At 49.4% G+C, this 22,119-nt stretch overlaps 1 protein-coding gene across 1 annotated transcript in view; it reads right to left on the minus strand.

Annotated features, from left to right (window-relative positions):
* The window catches only part of GALNT18 (polypeptide N-acetylgalactosaminyltransferase 18), a 354,010-nt gene that overhangs the window by 20,198 nt on the left and 311,693 nt on the right, over positions 1-22,119 (minus strand). The gene's annotated exons all lie outside the window — the stretch shown is intronic.

The raw sequence follows: 22,119 nt of genomic DNA on the forward strand, positions 1-22,119 counted from the left end.
TTAGCTGCTCTGAAGTGCTTGGGGGAGACGCGTGCGGTTCCTATCTGGCACAGCTGTCACTGGAGCTGCTTATTGCTCCGGAGTCTGGGAGAATCATAACAGGGACAGACAGTTGTTATTTAAAAGCAAACACCAAAGTGCATCTTGAGTGGTGTCACCATGAAGCTTGCAGAACAGAGAGAGAGATTCGGCAGAGGACGCTCTCAAGTGGTCCCTTAGGCACCTCAGAAGTCCAGCCAGCAGTGGATTGAATCGGTAAACGGCCTGAACACAAAGGAGGGGCACCAGTTTCGTACAAGATGCCCCACTTTTGGTACCAGCAGGCCCAGGAAGCACCGCTACACTTTCTGAATAACGGGGAGCCCGGAAGGTTTAAGCAAGCAAGGACCTAGAACCGTGGTTCTCAGGGAGGGGTGGTTTTGCCGACCAGGGCATATCTGGCGATGTCTGGGGACATCTGTGGTTGTCATGAGAACGGGGGAGGGACGCTGCTACTGGCATCCAGGCGGTAGAGGTCAGGGACACTCGCTGCTCGACATAACTATCCCGTACCCAACAGCCTCCCACAGCGAAGAATGACCCGACCCCGGATGCGCAAGAATGCTGCTGTTGAAAACCCCCACCTTAGGTGGCTAATAACGAAAGCTGAGATGTTTGTAGCTCCTACTCTGTGCCAGACTCAAAGTCATTTGCATGCTTTATCCCACTGAATCCTAAAACAACTCTGAGGAGGGCGCCGCTGTCGTCCCCATCTTGTAGATGAGGAAACTGAGGCACAGGAAATTAAGTAAAAGTCCCACAGGTGGAGAGCAGTAGCTGAGATTCAACCTGAAGCAGTCTGACGCCAGAGCCACACCTGTGACTTTTTACCTCGCTCGCCTACCTACCTCCCTTGGGTCAGGGCAGCTCTAGCAGCCGGCCCAAGGGGGAGAGGCCAGTAGGCTGGCTTGGGAAGCTTCCCCTGTGATCTACGTGAGCCTGCACTGAGGAAGCAGAGGAGGGCTGGTGGCGTCTGTGGTACAAGAGGGTACAAAGCGCTTAGCCATTTTGGGATGAGCACTGGGTGTTGTATGGAAACCAATTTGACAATAAACTTCATATATTGAAAACAAAAACAAAAACAAAGTGCTTAGCCACATTCCTCCAGTAACTCCCCAGTCAGCAGCAGAGGGGGAGCTCGATCCTGCCTGGGGATGTTTTACAAACCCCGGGGGCTTAGAAACAATAGTCTGACCCCTTGGCTATTCCCCAGCTGCAAACTACTGACTCCGCTCATTCTTCAAGCAGCCCCATGAGGCCTGAGGCAGGCCTTCAAACCTGAGCCGGCACTTCCTTCTTTTTTTGTTTTTAATATGAAATTTATTGTCAAATTGGTTTCCATACAACACCCAGTGCTCATCCCAACAGGTGCCCTCCTCAATGCCCATCACCCACTTTCCCCTCCCTCCCACCCCCCATCAACCCTCAGTTTGTTCTCAGTATTTAAGAGTCTCTTATGGTTTGCCTCCCCCTCCCTAACTTTTTCCCCCTTCCCCTCCCCCATGGTCTTCTGTTGAGTTTCTCAGGATCCACAGAAGAGTGAAAACATATGGCGTCTGTCTTTCTCTGTATGACTTATTTCACTTAGCATCACACTCTCCAGTTCCATCCACGTTGCTACAAAAGGCCATATTTCATTCTTTCCTATTGCCAAGTAGTATCCCATTGTATATATAAACCCAAACTTCTTTATCCATTCATCAATTGATGGACATTTAGCTCTTTCCAAAATTATGGAACGGGCACTTCCTTCTGATGCTTGGAAGGAAAAGGGAGAAAGCACATGCAGGGTGACAGAACAGACACATCCGTGTCTTGGGGTTCACACCAGCGGCATTTGCCTCTCAGGCCAGGGGCAGGAGTCATGACTAATAGCGAAATAGGCCAGCCGGCCAGGGAGCCCATTGGGTGCATACTCCTGCCCTCGGGGCCACAGAGCCAAGGCCAGACAAACACCCCCAGGGCTGGAGGTCCGTCTTGCTCTGTCACTATATCTCCTGGACAAGCAAGGGCTCCCACCCTGACCCCTGTCAGCTGTCCTCAGCATCCCTTCCCTACCCGGCAGGCATGGAGGTGGGACCTGCCTGTGCCAGAGACTGAGCTATGGCCTTTTATAAGATCTGCCCTCCACCCCTATTAAACGGCACCTCCCTGACAGAAACTGCCACTGGCGGCCGAAACTTCTCCGGAAGGCAGGTGGGAGAAGAGAAGAAACATGTGCACCCATATGCCAGGCCCTCTGCAGGGTACTTTCCGTATCTGCGGTCACCTTCCAGTTGTAAGGATAAGGAAACTGAGGCTAAGAGGCTGTAAACACTTGGCCAGAGGCAAAGGCAGGCAGGTGCTCTCTCCCCCCTGCCTGGGGGAGGCTCCTGGGGAAGGCAGAGACCTTGGCAATTCAGTGCCTTCACCCCACTCTCGGGTGTGCCACCCCAGATGGTCTCGTCTCCCCCAGCCCTCAGCAGGGCCTCCCAGAGCAGAGGCCAAGACGGGCAGAGGGAGAGGGTCGAGGGTCTCCCAGGCAAGTCAGGAACATGGAGCAAAATGGGGCTTGTTAAATGACTTAATAATATGGTTTCAAGGTGCAACAGAAGTCCCAGCTCCCTTCCAAACAAAGGCCAGGTGGATTTTGAGCAGCTTTATTTCCTTCATTAAGTGATGTTTCCTTGGCAACACTGCCGGGCCTACTGAGTGGCTGCCCTTGAAAAATAAGGTAAGGTAGAGACATTGAAAGACACGGGGCAGCAGTGGTGGTATTTGGCTGAAAACTCCCTCAGCCTAGAGGGTGGTGAGGGGATGGAAGGCAGAGAGTCATTGTGGGACACTCTTTACAAGAGGTTCTAGAACCTACCACAGGGAGAAAACTTTATTTGCAGGGTGCTTTCATGGGAAAAATGACCGAGGGTGAAGCAGGGTCCTTGTGGTCATTTCTTTGGATACTTGCAGGATATCTGTATGTACCCTGGAGGATTGTTGCTGCCCAACAAAGACTTAAGAGACCAGCTCTCTGTGGGGGTGGGGGGACACACCAGGGGAGTGAAAGTCTCAGGGTGGAAAATTACAAACAATGGTGCAATTACAAAGAGTCAAAATGGCAGGGGGGAGGGCTGTTGCTAAAGATCACTAAAGGGAGAGTCAACCTCTGGGGCTACTGCATGGTGGGCTTCTTAGAGGAGAGGATGGGTGCTGGGCTTTGGAAGAAGAGAAAGATCTGTGAGCAAATGAAATGGGGGAGGATAGAGGGATCAAAGCGACATACTCCTAAATGCAATCAAGCTAAGGCATTGCCCTCTACCTTGCACAGTAGAATCACCTGGGGAGCTTTGAAAAGTATAAATCCGGGGCGCCTGAGTGGCTCGGTTGGTTAAATATTCGACTCTTGGTTTCAGGTCAGGTCACGATCTCACAGTTTGTGGGTTTGAGCTCTGCAAGCACGGAGCCTGCTTGAAATTCTCTCCCTCTCTCTCTGCCCTTTCCTGCTCGTGTGTGAGTGCTCTCGCTTGTTCATGCTCTCTCTCTCAAAAAATACATAAAACTTAAAAAGTATAAATGCGGGGCGCCTGGGTGGCTCGGTGGTTAAGTATTTGACTCTTGGTTTCGGGTCAGGTCACAATCTCCCAGTTTGGGATTTGAGCTCTGCTCTGTAAGTAGGGAGCCTGCCTGAAATTCTCTTCCCTCTCTCTGCCCTTCCCTGCTGTGTTTGAGCACTCTCTCTTGCTTGCTCTCAAAATACATAAAACTTAAAGTGTAAATCCAGGTGCCTGGGTGGCTCAGTTAAGTATTCGACTCTTGGTTTCAGCTCAGGTCATGATCTCCTAGTTTGTGGGTCTGAGCTCTGCTCTGTGAGCATAGAGCCTTCTTGAAATTCTCTCTCCCTCTCTCTCTGCCCTTCCCTGCTCATGTGTGTGTTCTCTCTCTCAAATTAAAAAAAATATATATAAATATAAAACTTAAAAATTCAGGGGTGCTTGCGTGGCTCAGTCATTAAGTACTTGACTCTCAGTTTCAGCTCAGGTCATGATCTCACAGTTTGGCTTTGAGCTCTGCTCTGAAGGTGGAGCCTGCTTGGAATTCTATCTCCCTCTCTCTCTGCCCTGCCCTTCCCTGCTAGTGTGTGAGTATGCACACACATGCTCTGTCTCTCAAATATGAAACTTAAAAATATATACAAATTAGGGGCACCTGGGTATCTCAAATCTTAAGTATTTGACACTTGGTTTCAGGTCAGCTCGTGATCTGAGTTTGGGTTTGAGATCTGCTCTGTGAACGTGAAGGGTACTTGAAATTCTCTCCCTGACCTTCCCCGCTCGTGTGCATATGTGCATGCTCGCTCGCGCTCTCTCTCTCACTCAATAAGGAAAAGGATAAATCAGTCTTAGCAGGTGAGACCTAGGCATGCGGGGTGTTCCCGGTGATTCCAATGTGTAGCTGGGGTTGAAACTAGCTGTATGAAGGACATTTTGGGGCAGCCCAGGGAGGAAACATGGGGACAACACTTATGACCGTCTGGATTCCAAGGTTCTCACTGTGGGACCAATGGGGATCCCTATCTTCAGGGGCATGGTTTCCAAGACTCTGATGTGGGTGGCCAAGGTGGTAGGAAGCACCACTGTTTAGGACCATAGTTCCCAAAGCGTGGTCCTAGCATCATCTGGGAACTTGATAGAAATGCACATTTTGAGCCCAACCCCGGACCTGCTGAATCAAACTCTGAGCGGGGCCCAGGAGTCTGTATTTTAACAAGCCCTCCACGTGAGTCTGTGTGAACATTTGAGAACGGCTTGGTCCAGGTGAAGGTGGTCACGTGGGAGAGTCAGGTGGGCCCGCGTCTTCACTCAGCACCTCCGCCCTCCCTTTGTAGCTGGGAAACCACTCTAAGCCTCAGTTTCCTGACCTGTAAAATGCGACTGTGAGGACTATGATACTGATGGCCCCCAGTCTGGCCACAGGGCCTGCGGGGCACAGAACAAGGCAGGAGGGACGGAGGTCTTCATAGGAGGGCAAGAAGAGACACAGGGAAGGGACTGCTTCCAGCTGCCCTGCCCCAACCCCCTCCTCTCTGCCCCCCCCCCACCCCCATCTTGAGCCTGCCTGGCCAGTGGATCTGTGGGTAAGAATTCATGGAAACAGCAAGCAGGGAGCAGGGGGAGGGGCAGAGAGGGAGTAGAGGCTTGCTTTATTAAATCTCAATTTAGAGTAGTGACTCTGACATCTGTAATGTGTGCTGGAAATGGGCTGTTTGTCCTCTTTACCGAGAATGAGCTGCTGGCCCCTCTGCAGATAGGGCAGGCTGATTTAAGGGTTTGGTTACTAGTCATTAACCCCTCGACACAGAGGTTAGTTACAGTGCTGAGGGCTGCGGGGCACGGATGCTAAATCAGCAGTGAAGGGGAGTCATTTCCAAAATGATCTCGTGTTCACTAAGCACAGAACCAGGTACATCAAGGGAATGAAAACCTGTAGAAACATTCTGTTTGCCATAGCTGTGAAGGAGCACAAGTGTGGAAAGCAAGGTTCCTAGCTCAAGGCCTCCCCTCCCCCTCCTCGTAAGCCCATTTCCCTGGTGGAGGGGAACAGGTGGGGCTAAGCACGTGAGTCCCCCCAGGTGTGTGTGGGGAGGTGTATAACCGGCACTCAGCACATCGATCCGGTTTAATTAGCAAACACGCCTTCTTGCCCACTAGTGTGTGGCCTGAGATGGGCAATGGGGAAACAGGGGAGAAAGACACATGCACCCTCCTTCGGGGAGCCTGGTGGGGAGACAGGCCTGCTGTGAAGGGAAGAGAATAGCCTCATGGCCAGGCTTAGAGCAGAGTAAGAGCAGGTCAAGGTGCCGGAGGGGCCAGAGCTGGAGTGATTTACTCCGTCTGGGGCTAGCTGGTGAGTGAGGAGTTTCGAGAAGAGCCGAGGAGAGCGTAGTTTTCCCAGACAAGTGACAGGGGGGAGGGACTGCTGTCAGAAGGGACAGGACAAGCCAAGTCTGAGGCTCGGCACTACCTTGCCATGTTGGGTGAAAGAGGGGTCCCTAGGGGGGTGGGGAGAGAAGGCCAGACAAGCAGCTCGGGGCTGAAGGGTTCAGACAGCACACGTGAGTTCTGATTTCAGGTTAACTGTCCCTCCTCCACTTGTGAGCGCCTATGAGGAATTCTCAGAGTGGTTTGGGTCAGAACCATCCAGGGTGCCCGGAAAGTGAGCTGGGGTAGAGGTGACATGGCCACCTCTGCAGGCTTGTTTGGAGGAGGTCGCTCATGAGGCCGTGGGGAGAAAAGCGAGCTTTGGACTAGGGTGTTGTGTTGGAACATCAGACTGAGTAGAGACGACTAAGCAATGCCCGTTTTCTGCCCCCCCCTCCCCCCACTGTGCACCTGAGCAGGACAGCCAGGCAAACAGCTGCTCAGCATAATTGCTGGGCTTGGAAAGTTTGACTTAGATTCACAGCTTGTGTGTCTCATTCTGGGCCTTGTACCCACAGGGGTGGGGAAGGGGCAGCCATCTCTCCACCACGGTCTATGAGGCTGTTTGCAGACCAGTCAACCCAGTCAGCAACCTGAACCCCTCACCTGGCTCTGCCTTCTCTTCCTGTGTCATTCTGAGCTCCTGGTGTCGCCTGGCCTCAGTGTTCCCCCTGCCAGCCCCTCTGTCCCCAGGAGAGTGCCAGGCAGCAGGGGTCATCCTGGGCTTCCCACATGGAAACCTAGCAGGAACGGATTACCAGTGAGAGCAGAGACAAACCGGAGGAGGCCGCTGCAGGATTCTTGATGCTGAGAACTTTATCTGCTATCTTGCAACAGCATTTTGCCTCCCTCGGACCAAAATGGTAGGCCTATTTCAGTTGGCTGGTCAGGGTACTCCATTGCCCTGGTTCTAGAATGGACATGTTGATCAGTCTGGGCCAATAAAAGTCCTCCCTCAGATTTTCTATTTGTGGGATCATGCTGGAAGGCTCTAGGCCCTGAGCTACTGTTGCTTTCTTCCTCAGGTAAATCAGGGCAGTCCCTTCCCCTTGAAAATAGGAGAGACTAAGGTTACATATGAAGGGAACCATAGCCAGAATAGGAGGAGGGCAGGCAGGGGGGAGAGAGAGGAGAAGAGGAGGAGGAGGAGGAGAGGGGAAGGGAAGGGAAGAGTACAGCAAGCTTCATTCCTGCCCCTGGATCCAGCCCTGCCTGAGGTTGGAGACAGACGTGGACTTGTCCGTTAGAGGAGATAAAAACTTTTTTGCATTTGAGTTGGGTCTTTGTCATTTGCAACTAAGTCTTGATTAACCTAGAATACCCAGGAGACCTTTCAAGAACCCCAAAGGGGATGAACAAAAGGATCAAATCACAGTGGTCTTTAGCTACTGGGTGAATGTAAGTGGCATGTGTGTATGTTTTATTCATTTATTATAAATCAAGGCACCTGTTTTAATAATTACTGAAGTTCATGAATTTATGGTTTTTTTTTTTAACAAGATAAAGATCCCCCTCATGTGCATGCCAGTATGCTTTCTTTAGTGGGTGAAAAGCTAGTGGGCCTGGAGGTTCACATAGCCTTAGTAAGCACCTAGGAGTGGGCTGAGCATCTGAATATTACCTATCGTGAAAGTATAAGAGAAGCCGAGAATTTCAGAGGAAGCCCAAGTTATAGGAAAATAAGATTGGCGTGGCCCAGGATGAGACTAGGAACAGGTGCCCTGGACTGGGATCACCGCCTGAACCGTCTTTTTCTGCAGCCTCCTGTGTCTGGGGAGCAGTGCTTGCTAATTGCCCCGACCTGGGCCTTAGCTGCTCATCCCGGTCCTGCTGCTTCCCCTCCCTCGCTCCTCCCGCTCTCTGCCTGTGCATTTCACAACAAGGTGAGAGGGTGCAGGGCCAGGGACCGGGGCAGGCAGTTGTGAAGAGGTGGGAGGGGAGCAGGGGTCATCGCACTTGGCCCACAATGAGCTGGAGAGACACAGATGAGGCAGCTCTGTAGCTAAGACATGGATCCATAAACTCTTACTGCTGAGGCCCCTGGAGCTGTCCCCATTCCTGCCAACCCTACCCTGGTCAAACTTCCTTTTGAGTCTATGCAGTGAATTACCCAGGTTTTCTAGAATTGCACCCGCCCTTCATTTTTAACCAAAGCTGCCCACGTTTGTTTCAGTTGTTGCTGTTGATAATAACCCCCTCCCCTTGCATGAGCAAACAGCTCGTTTGTTCATCGGGACATTCGCTATCTTCAAGAAATTTCAAACACCTGCTGACTGTTGGGTCCCGTTTTGGTCCCTATTTTGGAAGGTACTGCTCAGAGTCCTTCATAGCTGTGTCTGCTTGTCTGATACAAGCTGTGTCTACCCACTGACAAACAGCTAAAATGGAGCATATCATGTGCACTTAGGAAAATGCCCTGGCATTCTTCATTTCCAAAACACAACCGTCTGCCAACTCGCTATCAGCTGGTGACAGTCAATGCATGCTCTTCAACCACTTGAACAGACTGACTCACTGCTCTGTCCTATGAAACTCCTCCTGTCTTCCCCTCCCGACAGAGCTATTACATGTCCCTGCATTGTTAGTGTCAGAATTGGCTACATGCCTTTAACGAATGGGAGTGGGAAAGACATGCTCCATTTCCAATCAAAAGCTTTAAGAGCAATCGTGATCTACCACATCTCTCTTCACTCTCTGCCATTGGACTGACAGCATCCCAGATGGGGGCTGCTGCTTCAGTCCCAGAAAAAGGAGAGGTGACACAGCTGGAGCTAAACCATGATAACCATAGAGCATGAGCAGGAAATAAGCATTTCTTGTAAGTCACTGAGATTTGGGGACCATCAGCCTAAGCTGAATGATAAAATGATACTATATGAGGGGTGCTACGAAACTCTACAATATGGGACACTGACTTTGGGGCCAGAAAGTGGGCAGTGAGGAACCATCCCCGGAAGCTGGAAAGATGGTGTCCTCTTATGCAGGGGTGAGACTCTGGTATAACTGTTGCCTGCAGTAACTTGGTGGACTGTGCTTTTGATTGAGCATGCCTGTGTTCCTATTGGCTGCTTTTGACAAGGCTGCAAAAGGGGCGATCAGGTCAGCAAAGACTTGGACATGTAGCACGACCGAGAAATGTTTGTTATTGTAAGCCACTGGGATTTCGAGGTCATGTGTTACTGGAGCATAACGAAGCCCGAACTGACCAACACGACGATTGTGCTATGCTCCCTCACCAAATAATCACACAAAAATAGAATCACAGAATGTGATTCAGGATCTTCAAACAACAAAGGACTTCAAAATAGATACCAAGAAAACTTGATCTAGTGGAGGGAGGGGAAGGAGTTGACTCAAGAAAGATTGACTCTGGATCGGAACTGCCTAATTTGAGTGCCCTCTCTCATTGTTCACTAGCTGTGTGACTACAGACCATGTATTTGGCCCATTCATTCTTTCAATTTACTCATCTGTAAAAGCAGGCGATAATAACAGTACCTGTCGCACAGAGTTGTTGGGGGAATTGTATGGATTGAGCACTGGATAGTGTTAGCCATTAGTAATGTTTTGTAACCTCTCTCCCATTGGGTTACCAGTTTCCCGAGGGCAGGAACCATGCTGGTCTTGCTCATTATTGTATCTCTATTGTCCAAACTGCTGTTTGATATATGACCTATACTCAAAACATATTAGCTGATTGAATGTGTTAATAAACTATTCCAGGGACCTTGAACTCCAGGTGAGAAATCATCCAGGCTTCCTCCCTAGTACCTGTTTCATGTCACTCAAAGACTCCTCTAAGCTCTCTGTTCCGTTTTAGACCAGCACCTTGGACAACACCTTCCATATAACCTTGTGGGTCAATAGTTTAGACAGAATGGGATTCTCTCTCTAGGACAAGATTCTCAATATTTGCTCCCAGGACACCATCTGTGCCACACCTAATTCTTACCTGGACCCATGAGCAGTGATGGGGGTGGAGGGGCAGAGAGCTCAATCATTTGATGGCACACCACAACTGTTATCCTGCACTGAATTAAGAAGAGTTTAGAATATTCCCAGGGAGGAGGGGTTGGGGGAAGCGGGGAAGAGAGAGTGTGTGTGTTTGACTGAGATTTTAACACGGGAAGTCAATGATGGTCTAGACTCGCCAGCAATCTCCGTGATCAGGAAGACGGGGGACAGAGCATGGAAACAAAACCTGCCCATTAAGACCCAGTAGGGGGAAGTCCACTCAGATATAGAGCTCATGTGGATGAAATCTTGGTGCCTGATTCTGATTTGCAAATGTAAATCTCTCTTGTGCCTGCTCCAACACTATCTGCGTCTCTACCTCCCTCTGCCCTGAGAAGAGTATGACCTACTTTACCGGGGAACAAAGGTCCAGCTCACATCTTTACTGGATGTTACAGACCTCAGACAGCAGTGCCAGATAGATTGCACTATGATAAGGTATTAGGAAACTGAGGCCATTTGGGGGGAGATTTCTTTTCTCACTACACCTCAAGACAGGTGCTCAATAAATATTTTTGGATAAATGAGCAAACGAATGAAATAACAGTGAATTTGAAAAGCCATTGTTCTATATTAGAAGAATGGCCACAGTTTTCCCCATTCTTGGATGCAGACTCTGCCCTGTGAGGCTGGGCTTGGCCTTGTGACTTACTTTGGGCAATGACAAAATTTTCACAGCAAATATGATGCAAGCAGAGACTCCTACAGGGATGCTTGCCCTTTCTTGGTGCTCTTAGAAACCCCTGTCACTGCCATCATGTGAAGCAGCCTGGATCATCCTTTTGGATGATGAAACACACATGTTCCAGACACTCCCTCCTTCCAGCTGACAGTCAGCCAACCTCTGGAGGCCGACTCAACTAGCTGACCAGCATTTGGCCACAGATGCCTGATTGAGCCCAGCTGAAACCATCAGAAGGCAGGGCCAGCCCACCCCACCCCACCCAGCTCAAATTGTTGACCTTCAGAGTCTTGAGCTAAATAGATGGATGTATCTTTTAGTTCAAATTCTTATTTTTTGAGAGTATGCATATGTGTGCCATGTACAAGCAGGAGAGGGGCGGAGGGAGAGAATCTTAAGCAAGCTCCATGCTTGGCACAGAGCCCGATGCAGGCTCCGTCTCATAATCATGACCTGGGCTGGAATCAAGAGTTAGACATTCAACCGACTGAGCCAACCAGGTGCTCCTAAATGGATGTATCTTCAGCCACTAAATTTTGGGGGGTAGTATTCTAGGCAGCAAAAATGATACAGGTAGCTCCTTTCACAGGCATGTTTGTTAAATATATGGCACAGAGTGTAGGTACTCAGCAAACTGCTGTTACTTTTTCCTCCTGATTAATGAAAATAATTACACTAATGATATTATTTAATGACCTCTATGTCAGTGAAGCTAAATGCTTCACAGATACTTCTTCCATCCTCAAAATAACCCTGGATAAGTGGAATATTATCATCTCCTTTTTTAGGTGTGAAAACTGAATTAGACAGAGGTAAATGAATGCAAAGCAAGCAGCAAAGCTGGTAACTGGACTCCGGTCACCTGGCCCCCAAACTCCACTCCCTAGCACTACGATACCCTGCTTCTTACTAAAGGAGGAAAGGAAGGTTCCATTCTACCCCTTCCCACCTGCGGCCCCCACTCCTGAAGTGTTCTTCCTGCTCTGCTTTTGTTTGTGCACATCCTACTCCTTGAGGTCCAGGTGCGGCTCCTCCTCCAGGAAGTCTTCCCTGACCTCTCCAGGTCACCATGACTCAGCCCTTTTTCTCCTTGGCAGCTGGGACTCTGATCCCTTCCAGTGGCAGAGGGGAAAGCTCCAGGAAGCCCTGCTGATCCTGGGCTGATGTGACCGGGATGGGGTTCGTTCACCATGAAAGCCTTAGGGGAGGGTACTTTGTGGGGCCCAAGGTGACTGCAGTAGCTGCATACAAGGAGGTGGGGCTCCCCAATCTGATTCTGCCATCCCTTTCCTTCCAGCCACCCTCTTAAACATCTGGTTTAACTTTTGGTGTCTTTCTGGGGCTTTCTCGTCCTCTCTCAACCCCTAATATGCTCTGTGCTTCTTTCTTGGCCAATCTTCCTTTGCTTCCCCCTGACTCTTAAACCTTCCCCAAATGCCTACAGAACACCCAGTATCTTTCAAGGACCGTCCTTTCCAGCCAAAAAGGACTTGTCCTTTCTCTACCCACACATGGCATTTCCTGAAGGATAATGCTACTCTTGTGGGCTTTGACTCTGCTGCTTCTCCCATCAGGGACACGAGGCGGAGCTGGCAGTCTCCTCTCCCTGCAGCAGCGCCCCTTCTCCACCCCAGCCCTCCATCCCGTACAGAAACCTCCCCTCCTTAGGCCTCAGCCATCAGACCCCACTTATGCGCTGCCCTTATGCTTTGTGCTTCTCACCTAAGTGCTTCCCAGGCAGTCCTCTGCTACCCTCCCGCCGCTGCCATCCCACTGGGCAGCTCCTCAGATGATGAACGGCCCCATCTGCACTGGGACCTCAGCCACGGGGAGGGCCACGTGCACTGCGCTTCAGTCACTCACACCCGGGGACCCTGGCTCTCAGTGCCTGGAACTGTTGTCCCCTGAGATCTTCCCCTCCTCTGCCCTACGTTCCCCCAACCACCTGTCATCTTGATTACTCATTCTCTCACTTCCCGAATGCCTGCTCATCAATCTGACACCTTTGGAACAAGAACCCTTTTTTTTTTTTTTTTTCCTTTCCTCCCCTACCTTCATTTCCCTCCCAGCCTCTCCACATTCCTGAAAGGCTGCACCCACATTCCTTCAGCTATCCCCTTGCCAGCACCTTCCAGTCTTTCGTTCCTTATTCCTTCCGCCTTTGACACCCTGTGAGCCCCACCTCTGCAGCTGATTCGCCTTCTCCACACCCTCTCCCGGGATACTGGGCACACCCACGAAAAATCATGGCACGGGGCACGTGAGACCCTCCACAGACTCATGGTTTTCAACCTCAGCTGGGCCCCTGCACACCGCCCTCCACGCTAGGCCTTCTGGTGTGCCTCTGAGCCACCCCCCTCCGCGGGGTTTCTATACCTTCTCTACTCTCGAATACAAGCAGAGCCCCCATGCTTGACTTGCAAGACAGCCTGCAAACTCATTCCTCTTGGACAAACCTCCATCCTACCCTTGAAGTCCAGGGCCAGCCCACTGGCCTTGGACCCCATCCTCTCCTGTCCTTGCTCTTTCCCCACCCAAGAATGTTGCTTCATTCTCTCCCCATATGAGCCCTCTTTCTCTGCGGACTTCCTCCTCTCAGCCTCAGACACGCTCCCATATTGCTTCCCTTAAAAAGCAAATCAGAATACACATGTTCTCTCAACATCTCACCCCTCTTGGTAGCCAGCTTCTTTTTCTTTCCATCCCTTCATAGCAAACTGAGGGGGAAAGGAGTTTACACTTGCTCCTGGTCCTCACTTGCCTCCCTGGATGAAGCCCTCTACCCACCATATCCTCCTGGACATATCATGACCACCTAGCTGTGAGGGCTGAAATGCTCCTATAGCATCAACCGTCCTCATTCTTCACAGGTAGGTACCAGCTCAAACCTTGCCACTCTAGAACCCCCCCTCTTCCCCCAGAGGAACCAAGAAGGTAAATCCCGGCTCAGTCCCCTTTATGATCATCACTTAAAAGACTTTAATTTTCCATGGATTCAATCATTTCTTTATTTAATATATATTTGTTAAACACCTATAACGCCCCAGGCAAATATGACTGAGTGACTTCTGAGCAGCTCAGGATATTCTGAGGAGCTAAAGATACTGCAGAGACATAAATGTGTTCTGTAGCTCAGTTCTACAAGAATTAAGACCAGCAAGGCCTTTTTCCTGCAGAAAAAAAATGTTATGAAATTTTCTTTTTAAGCGTGTCCTTCACCCAAGTCAACCTCCACTCCCACACGTGTTCCTGCATTTAATAGTGTATTTTTGAGCAAGAAAAAAAAATAAAGCTGTTCTGGTGATTGATTTAGAGGGCCCGGCTCTGCTGAAATTCCCAGTATATTAACACAGTGCTAACCTCAAGGACTCCACTAACGCTCTACGCTGGCAGACTAATGCACAGCGATGAACAGATTTCAGAAAAAGCAGCGGGGACAAAGGCTGTGTGGTGACAATGGAGTTAGTTGGAAAAAATCAAATAGAAGAACCCATTTATGCCCATAATACATTCTGAACACATCTCCTTAGGAAATTTCTTGAAATAGGCCAGCATGTCCACAAGCTGCCCTGATGTAAACACCACTCAGACGTCCCCACTCCATGCCACCAACCATATCCTAGTCCTGGAGCCTTGTTTCCTATGTTCCTTATCACATTCTCAGCCAGGGGTTGGTACCACCCTCCTCCAGGGCACAGGGAAATGCACGGAGGTGTTCGGGTCCACACTGATGCTACTGCTGGTTGATCAGAGTCCAGTGAGGCTGAATGTCCTGCACGGTCAATGGGAGAAAGCTCTCTTGCCTGAAGGTTGAGTCGAAAGGGAAGGCAGGCTGCCTCTGTGTGCCAGCAAGCATGGTGGCAGGGGAGGCCTTGATGGCCGGGCTCTCCTTCCCCACTCCTGCCCAACCTGCACCCACAACAACTGGACCTCATCAAGAAAAATGCCCTGGATCTGGCTTCCATTTCAGTGGGGGTGCGTATATCTCTCAAGCTCCTGTCTGTAGGTCCCCACAAAAAGATAGTGGGTCTAAAAAGTGATACTGAGCCTGCCAGATCTTATCTTGACTATTAATAACTGGTATTACTAACAAAAACAGCAACTGCTATATAGTGACTGCGGATTTACAGTGTACCAGGCGTCGGGCTGAGAGCCTTATGTATTTCTCCACCTAATCCTCACAAAACCTCTATCAGATGGATGTCTGTAACTCCATTTTACAGAAGAATCAGGCTTCGGGTGAAGGCTGGTAAGTGGCAAAGCCAGTGCGGCTGGGCAGACTGCTAGGAGGTCTTTGTTAGGAAGACTACCTTCAATTACCCAAAAATCCAACTTTATGAACTGAGTCATTTACTAAGTGGAGGCGCGCTGAGTGTCTGCTCTGTGCCAGGCAGTGTGCTAGGCTCAAGGGATTCACTAGAGGGACAAGCAAGTGCCTGCCCTCAAGGAGCTTGTGATCTAGTGGTAGAGCATAAGTCTGTCTTACAAGGAGACAAACTGACGACTAAGCGCCCACTGTGATTAGGATCACGTGCGTCCAGATGCTACAGGAGCTGTGAAGCAATCGGATGGTTGCCGAGATTTGAGAGTAACTAGTGAGAACACCTAGGATAGGGTGGTCTGGGGAAATGGATTTTGGCTGAGATCTGAAGGGGTAAGAACGGGGGAGAAGTGGATTGACGCTTTGCTCCTGGAATGCTGAGACTAGATGTCTTCCAATGGGGAGGAAGGGGGAACCCCAAAGGCAGGAGGCACATGTAGGGAGTCCTCATGAGTCAAGAGAGGGCTATAACCCACCTGCATTCTGGGTCAGAGCCCAGGGTGGATGGGGAAGGGCAGTGCCAGCTGGCTAGTGTTTGCCAATCGCCTTCAGCCTAGTCTCAGGAACCTGCCATAAGTCCCTTCAGGGAGGAAACTTCAAATCAGACTCCCTTTTCCTTTAGATCCTAAGAAGAAGAGCAGGCCTGGTGGTAGGTTAAAACCTCCCACCCCTATAGGGTCATGACAGCCTTTACTCGTCCTGCAAGGACACTCTGAAGCCCTCCAAGGGGCAGCACCAAACTGTGGCGGCTTCTTGTCCTGTCTGCCCAGAGAACTCCCTGAGAGCAGAGGCCACAATTGATGAAAGTAGGGAAGCAGTCCTCAAGCATGGCTCTGGGCATCGGCTTGGCATCTGTGCCAATAAATGCCACCAGCTGGGAATCCCATGACCCTGAACAAGTTACATTACTGCCTGGAGGCTGGTTTTCTCCACTGTACAAATGGGGTAACAGCAGAACCTACTTCCCAGGGCTGCTGAGGGCGTTAGCTGAGATTATGCACACAGAGCATTTAGAAAGATGCCGAGGAGCAGTAAACAAAGGTAAGCTGTTGTCAGTATTATCTCTAGGCAGACTATCGAGCTCTCCAAAGTGTGGGGACACTGCCCTAATTAGAATAGGAAACCCACCTTACTGAGCAGGGTCCTGTGCCAGGCTTGGAGTGAGGCACATATGGGTGTGCTCCTTCATTTAAATTTGGCATCCGCCCCATTTGACGGATCAGGAAGCTGACTCGAGGGGTTGGGGGGCTGTGAAGGGATTTGTCAGCACAGAGCCAGGTCCAAGATGGGATCTAAGTTCAGCGGCTCTGATGCTGGTTCAGTGACCTGTCCCCAAGCTAGAAGCCTAAGAAGCAAAGCTCTCCAAAGGCTGGAGAGTGGAGGGGGGGAGGTTCAGCCTCTCTCCGGGTGGTGAGTCAGTACTGTTTTCCTCTGTGTTGGCCCACCATGGTGCTGCTAATGACTGCTGCTTCCCGGCCTGTGGGAGCTTAATAAAGTCATGCAAAACTCGCTGTTTACCACTCTAACTGTGGAGTCTGGACATGAAGTGAAGAACATATCACGTGGAATGAATAACAAATCAAGCGGCTCCTTTTTTTTGTTTGTTTGTTTTAGCACCGAAGCTTAGGAGCACTGCAGAGTTCACCATCCCTCTGTGCGGCGCCAACATCTGTGCGCGAACATCCCCGGCGGTGCCCCACTGTGTGCCCGCACCCCCACCCTGAGCTGATGCTTCGGGCTCCGAGTGCAACCGCCAAAAGGGAAACGGAGATGGGTGGTTTCCGAAAGCAGGTGCCAAACCGGCTGCGCTCCCCCACCCAGCGTGGGGACGAGCTCCAGGCTGATAGCCCCTGGACCCGCCTAAGGTTATCTGCGATGGAGCCTTGTGATGGGTCTGTGCCCTGGGGAAGCATCTAGAGCCCAAGAGAGGCAGTACCAGGAAAGAAAGCAGCACCGGTGGTCAGCATGCCCTTCCCAGGTTCAAGCCTCTTCCTCTGCCCCGGGAGAGGTGTGATATAATTGCACCTCCCATCGTGTTCTGGGCCCTAGGGGCCTGCATCTACCACTCACTGTGGTGGGGACTTGGGTACATCTTTACGTCTTTGAGCCAACATCTTTGAAGTGGGAATAAGGTGGCCATGGGGCTTTAAGATGAAATGACACCTGGAAGGTATCTAGGGAGACTAATACATAGCAATCCCATATATATGACGTGTCTTTTATATAGAAATTATACATATATATATATATATATATATATATATATATATATACACAATGTGTATTAATCAAACTAGTAAATAACCTCCTATAGTTAAGTAGTTTTTCCTGTGAACTAGGTTTCAAGTTAGATATTCCAGGTAAAGAGAAATTAAGTATCCTGTCCCAGGTGACACAACTTCTAAGTGCAGAATCAGGATTCACACCCAAGTAGCCCCCACACGGCCCAGGACCGGCTAGTTACTGTCCTTTAGTAGGGCTGTATGGAAGAAATGAGATCTCAGGCTGGATTGAAAACCAACCATGCATTCACTCCTCACTGAGGAGCAGACAGAGTGCAGTGAGTTCTTGAGCCCCAGGATGCAGGCAGGATACATTAGACACCAGGTCTCCATGGATGCTTCTAGGGCTGTAAGGATGAAGGGAGCCACTCTAGCCCTGGGGGTTCGGGGTCGGGGTGGGGTGGCTGGGATGACTGCAGATGCCAGCCCTCCCCATCCCAGCCTTGAGGGTCCCACTTCTGCACACTCGGAGAGGCCACCCTCGGGTGTGATCTAGCACCTGCAGGCATGTTCTATGCACGGGGTCAGAAGCTGTCATGCACAGGCCATCAGAGTGTCACCAGTCATTCTGCCAGCAGTACCACTTACTCTGCCTCCTGTGGAAATGACGGCCCTGGAATATGAGATGCCACAGCTCAGGGGCCAATAAACCTCTGATGAGGCCCTGCATCATGCAGACCTGGAGGCGTCCGCCTAAGTTGCAAGGCTGGTTGAGGCTCCCCTCAAACTGGAACCCAGTTAGGGCACTGTGCCAACGTTTGTCAGCTGGTACCTGGGCAGCAAAGCCACACACTGGGAGGTGCGCGGGGCGCACTTTGATCCTAGCAGAGCCAGGGGGTAAACTCAAGGAAGCTTTTCAAAACCTCACAGCCATTCAGTGCCAGCCATCCTGATGTACTGAAAAATAAAAATCATAGAGAAGTGGAGAAACCTTCCAAAGGTCACAGAGAAGCGGCTGGTGATTTAAATTCTTGCCGCGCAAAGTAAGACTCTTCAGTTGTCTCTGAGGTGTTACTTGGGAGATCTGGGGGATGTGTGCACAGTCCATGAGAGGCCTCTAATGTCCCCCAGGAGCGCCCGCCAGGGCGGGAGACCTGGCTCCGTTACAGCCCCACATGGGAGTGGCACGTGTGTATGCACATACAGCCAAGTTAGAACTTTAAAAAATGAAGAAATTCCAAAAAAAATCTAAAAACGCAAAGGCACCAAAGTCCATCTAGAATGCCACACTTCTCTTTTATGAAACCTACTACCCGATCTAACGTGAAAGCTGTCTCTGGGTAAAAATAGAATACTTCTTTAAACTCTAATCTTTATATTTCTGAGTCAAAAAGCACTTCCTGAAGCACAACGTGGCGGTGTAAGTACTTGCAAAGCTTTAGAGGGAGTTAAAGATCCTTTCATCTTTCGTCTACAGCCAGGAATTCACATTCCTGTAGGAAACGCACTGTTTTCCCTGGGCCTTTTGTAGCCTAGAAGATGGAGGCAGCAAAGAACAGGAGAAGCCCCCCAGACCCTGTCCTGTGCTATCCGTCCTTTGATGGGCTGATGAGAAGGTGATCAGGGGCGGCAGGCTGCATCGTATGAACTGTGACGATCCCAGTGCCTGGCTTCCTGTCCGCACTGGGACCCCTCCAGATGTGGGGCCTGGGCAAAGTGCCTTTGCCACTCCCAATTCGTGGCATAAAGTGTAATGCTCCGTGCATGTTTCTTGAATGAGCGAAGGAAGGAGTGATTGATTGAATAAATAACGGAGTCTGTGGGGAGACCCTATTGTTGTATTTTTCCCAGCAGAAGAAATTTTCCAGGCTGTTACACTAATTAGGGCTAATATTCTCAGTTATTTTGAGGATAGCTCGAAATTTGCTGCTAATTTAAATAAAATGGTTACGTTTACTCATTAACCAATTAGCATGCTTCCCAGCAGCTTCACCTCACTAATTTGATTAGTTACACTATGCTTTCTCCTACCCAGAGCTGAGAACATCACAACTAGATCAGAGTAAACTTTTTAAAAAACACGGAAGCAGAATCTCTCACAGGGTTTAAACACGGATGTGAACCCAGTCCCTCTTTCCAGCTCACCGTGCCCCCACTAGAAGTTGCTCTATGTTACCGTTCCTATCACTAGACTAATTGGTTTTTCAAGGAAAACAACTTTCCAAACTATGGGGACTTCCTGAAACACAACCTGTCTCCTATGTTTGAAGAACGAATGATCGAAGCTGGAGGAGACACTGGAAGGCAAAATACAGGCCCCCTTCCTAGCCCTGTGTTTGTCAGTGACCTGCAGTACATATGGGCTCAGGCTAGCCTGCTCCTATCATTTTCCTGTTTTCTTATTTGTCAGAGGTGGAAGTGATTTAGCAAATATCTAAGTTTCTGTGGCAGAGACCGGCTTCCTGGGCACGCAGAAAACCCTAGCTTCCCACACCCTCGGTAGTTAGCTGGCAGGGCTGTGTGACTGGCTCTGGTGAATCAGACGTGAGAGGAAGTAAGGTGAGGCACTTTTCATCTGAGGCATGAAAATCAGACTTCCAGGCACACTCTTCCCCTTTGAGGGAGGGTTGTGGGTGGAACTGTGTACCTCAAAAGTTCGTATGTTGAAGTCCTAATCCCCCACCCCCCAGTATCGCAGAATGGGACCTTCTTTGGAAATAGTCATTGCAGATGTAACTAGTTAAGTCAGGATGAGGTCACACGGGAGTAGGGTGGCCCCTAATCCAGTATGGCTGGCATCCTTACGACAAGGGACAGAGACCTGGGAGAACACCACACGAAGGTGGTATGCTACCACAAATAGAGTTCTTGGTAGCCAAGAACTACCAGAAGCTAGGAGAGAGGCCCGAAACAGATCCTTTCCTGGTGCCTTCAGAGGGAGCACAGCTCTGCCAACACCTTGTTCTTAGACTTCTAGCTTCCAGAACTGTGAGACGATATACTTCTGTTGTTTAAGCCACCCAGGCCGTGGTCCACTGTGATGACTGCCTTAGGAAATAATCTAGGGGAAAGGCCACGTGGTCAGACAGTGCATCCACAAGGGATGTCACTAATGGCCTAAAGAGGCACTCTGCCTTTAGCCAGCTTTGTGAACAGAGTAAGAGAAATGTCTAAAACCTGGAAATAAGGCAAAATGGGAGAGGAAACGGTCTGTCCTTTCAATATCCTACTGGGGCATGAACAAGCCCACCCAAGGGTATGCAATTTTCCAGGAGAATGTACCTGTGTTTGACTTTGTTATTTACCTTTTGACTGGTAGCCAAACACTAGGAAGTTAAATGGTAACTTCCAGGTTTGTCTAGTAAAGATCACACTAAAGGCTACGATTTTATTTCCCTATAGGACATTGACTGCTTTTGTATCTAATCTAGCAATCTTATTCTAACCTTCTTTTTTAGAAAATGCCTAGAGATCCTGAGCTCCTCAGATGCTCTCCAGAATTGCTTAACCTTCTTACTGGCTCCCTGATTAAGGAATTAAATAAGTTTTTGTCACATGTTCATTTTGATTTTAAGAATCATGTTTCACTTTTTTGAATTGACAAAATAAACTTGTTTGATTAATGGCAATGAGGTTTGAGGATTGTTTATTACCTGACTGATACAGATTCTTTCTGGTTTTAAAACCCCAAATGGAATAAGTTAGAAATCTGAAAGAAGGAAATGAGAAAGGGAAATGACTCTCCGGGTCAGCAGGATAAACTGGATCATCTTGCTGTCCTGCCTTCTTGACCGTTTTCTTCCTTCACCATTCTTGGCCGTGCTTGGCTGAAATCCAAGCCACACAGCTCAACTCTGGCCACATGTGTAATTCTTAGGAGAGAGAAGAGTTCAAGCTCTGGCTGTGGTGAAGACTTGAGGATTAAAAAATATAGAACAGTCTGTCTCCAGCCCTAGAATGGGGACTTAATGAGGGCAGTGACTTCCATCTGGCTCATGACTGTTTCCCAGGGCCAAGAACATGACCTGGTACATGTTGGACTCTCACTGATTTCAGAAGAAAAAAAATGTAATGAATTAAAAGGTCATACAATTCTAGGGTGGGAGTGTCCTTAGGGATTTCTTAGCTTAAGCACCTACATGATATAGGAACCTTTCATAATGCCCCTGGAGTCCACCAGAGTTGACTTGGACACTTCTGATGATGGAGAGGTCACGGTATCATCAGAGCCAATGACTGGGAAGAGTTTCTGTATACTCAGCCAAAAATATGTGCCTTTTATAATTTTGGACATTTTCATGTCTCTCTTAGATCTGCTCCTCTCCAGGCTAAACAATTCCCGTTCTCAAGGACAGTCTTGACTTTCTTTACCAATCTTGTAATAATAAGAGCCAATATCTAGTAAGCAATGACTGTGTACCAGGTTTGTTGTCTCAGTGCTTTGTGCATTGATTGATTTAATTCTTATAATAACCCTGAAGGTAGGTACTGCTATAATCTCTATTCTATAGGTGAGAAAATTGAGGCACAAGGAAATTTTGACACCTATTCAAGGAACCCAATTGGTAAGTGGTCTGACTGGGATTTGAACCCAGACAGCCTGGTTCTTGACCACTGTATATTGCCTCATCGTTTGCTTTTCAGCATTTTCAAGCTTCCTATCAAGGAAGGAACTCCTAGCAGAGTCTAGAAAAGACTATAACTTTGGGCTGATCTCTACTCCCCAGACAACAATGTGTGAGGTGCCACATCCCTCCCCTGGAGTTGTGCAGTGTACCACCTGCACAGTTGTATGTGGCAGTCTCATCTGTGCATAAGTGAACTTCCCTGGTCTCTGTGGCCTCTGTGGCCATGGTAACAAGAGATTTTTCCAAGAGCTGTCAGTGT

The sequence above is a fragment of the Leopardus geoffroyi genome, chromosome D1, assembly GCF_018350155.1.
Source record: "Leopardus geoffroyi isolate Oge1 chromosome D1, O.geoffroyi_Oge1_pat1.0, whole genome shotgun sequence".
Taxonomy (NCBI): domain Eukaryota; kingdom Metazoa; phylum Chordata; class Mammalia; order Carnivora; family Felidae; genus Leopardus; species Leopardus geoffroyi.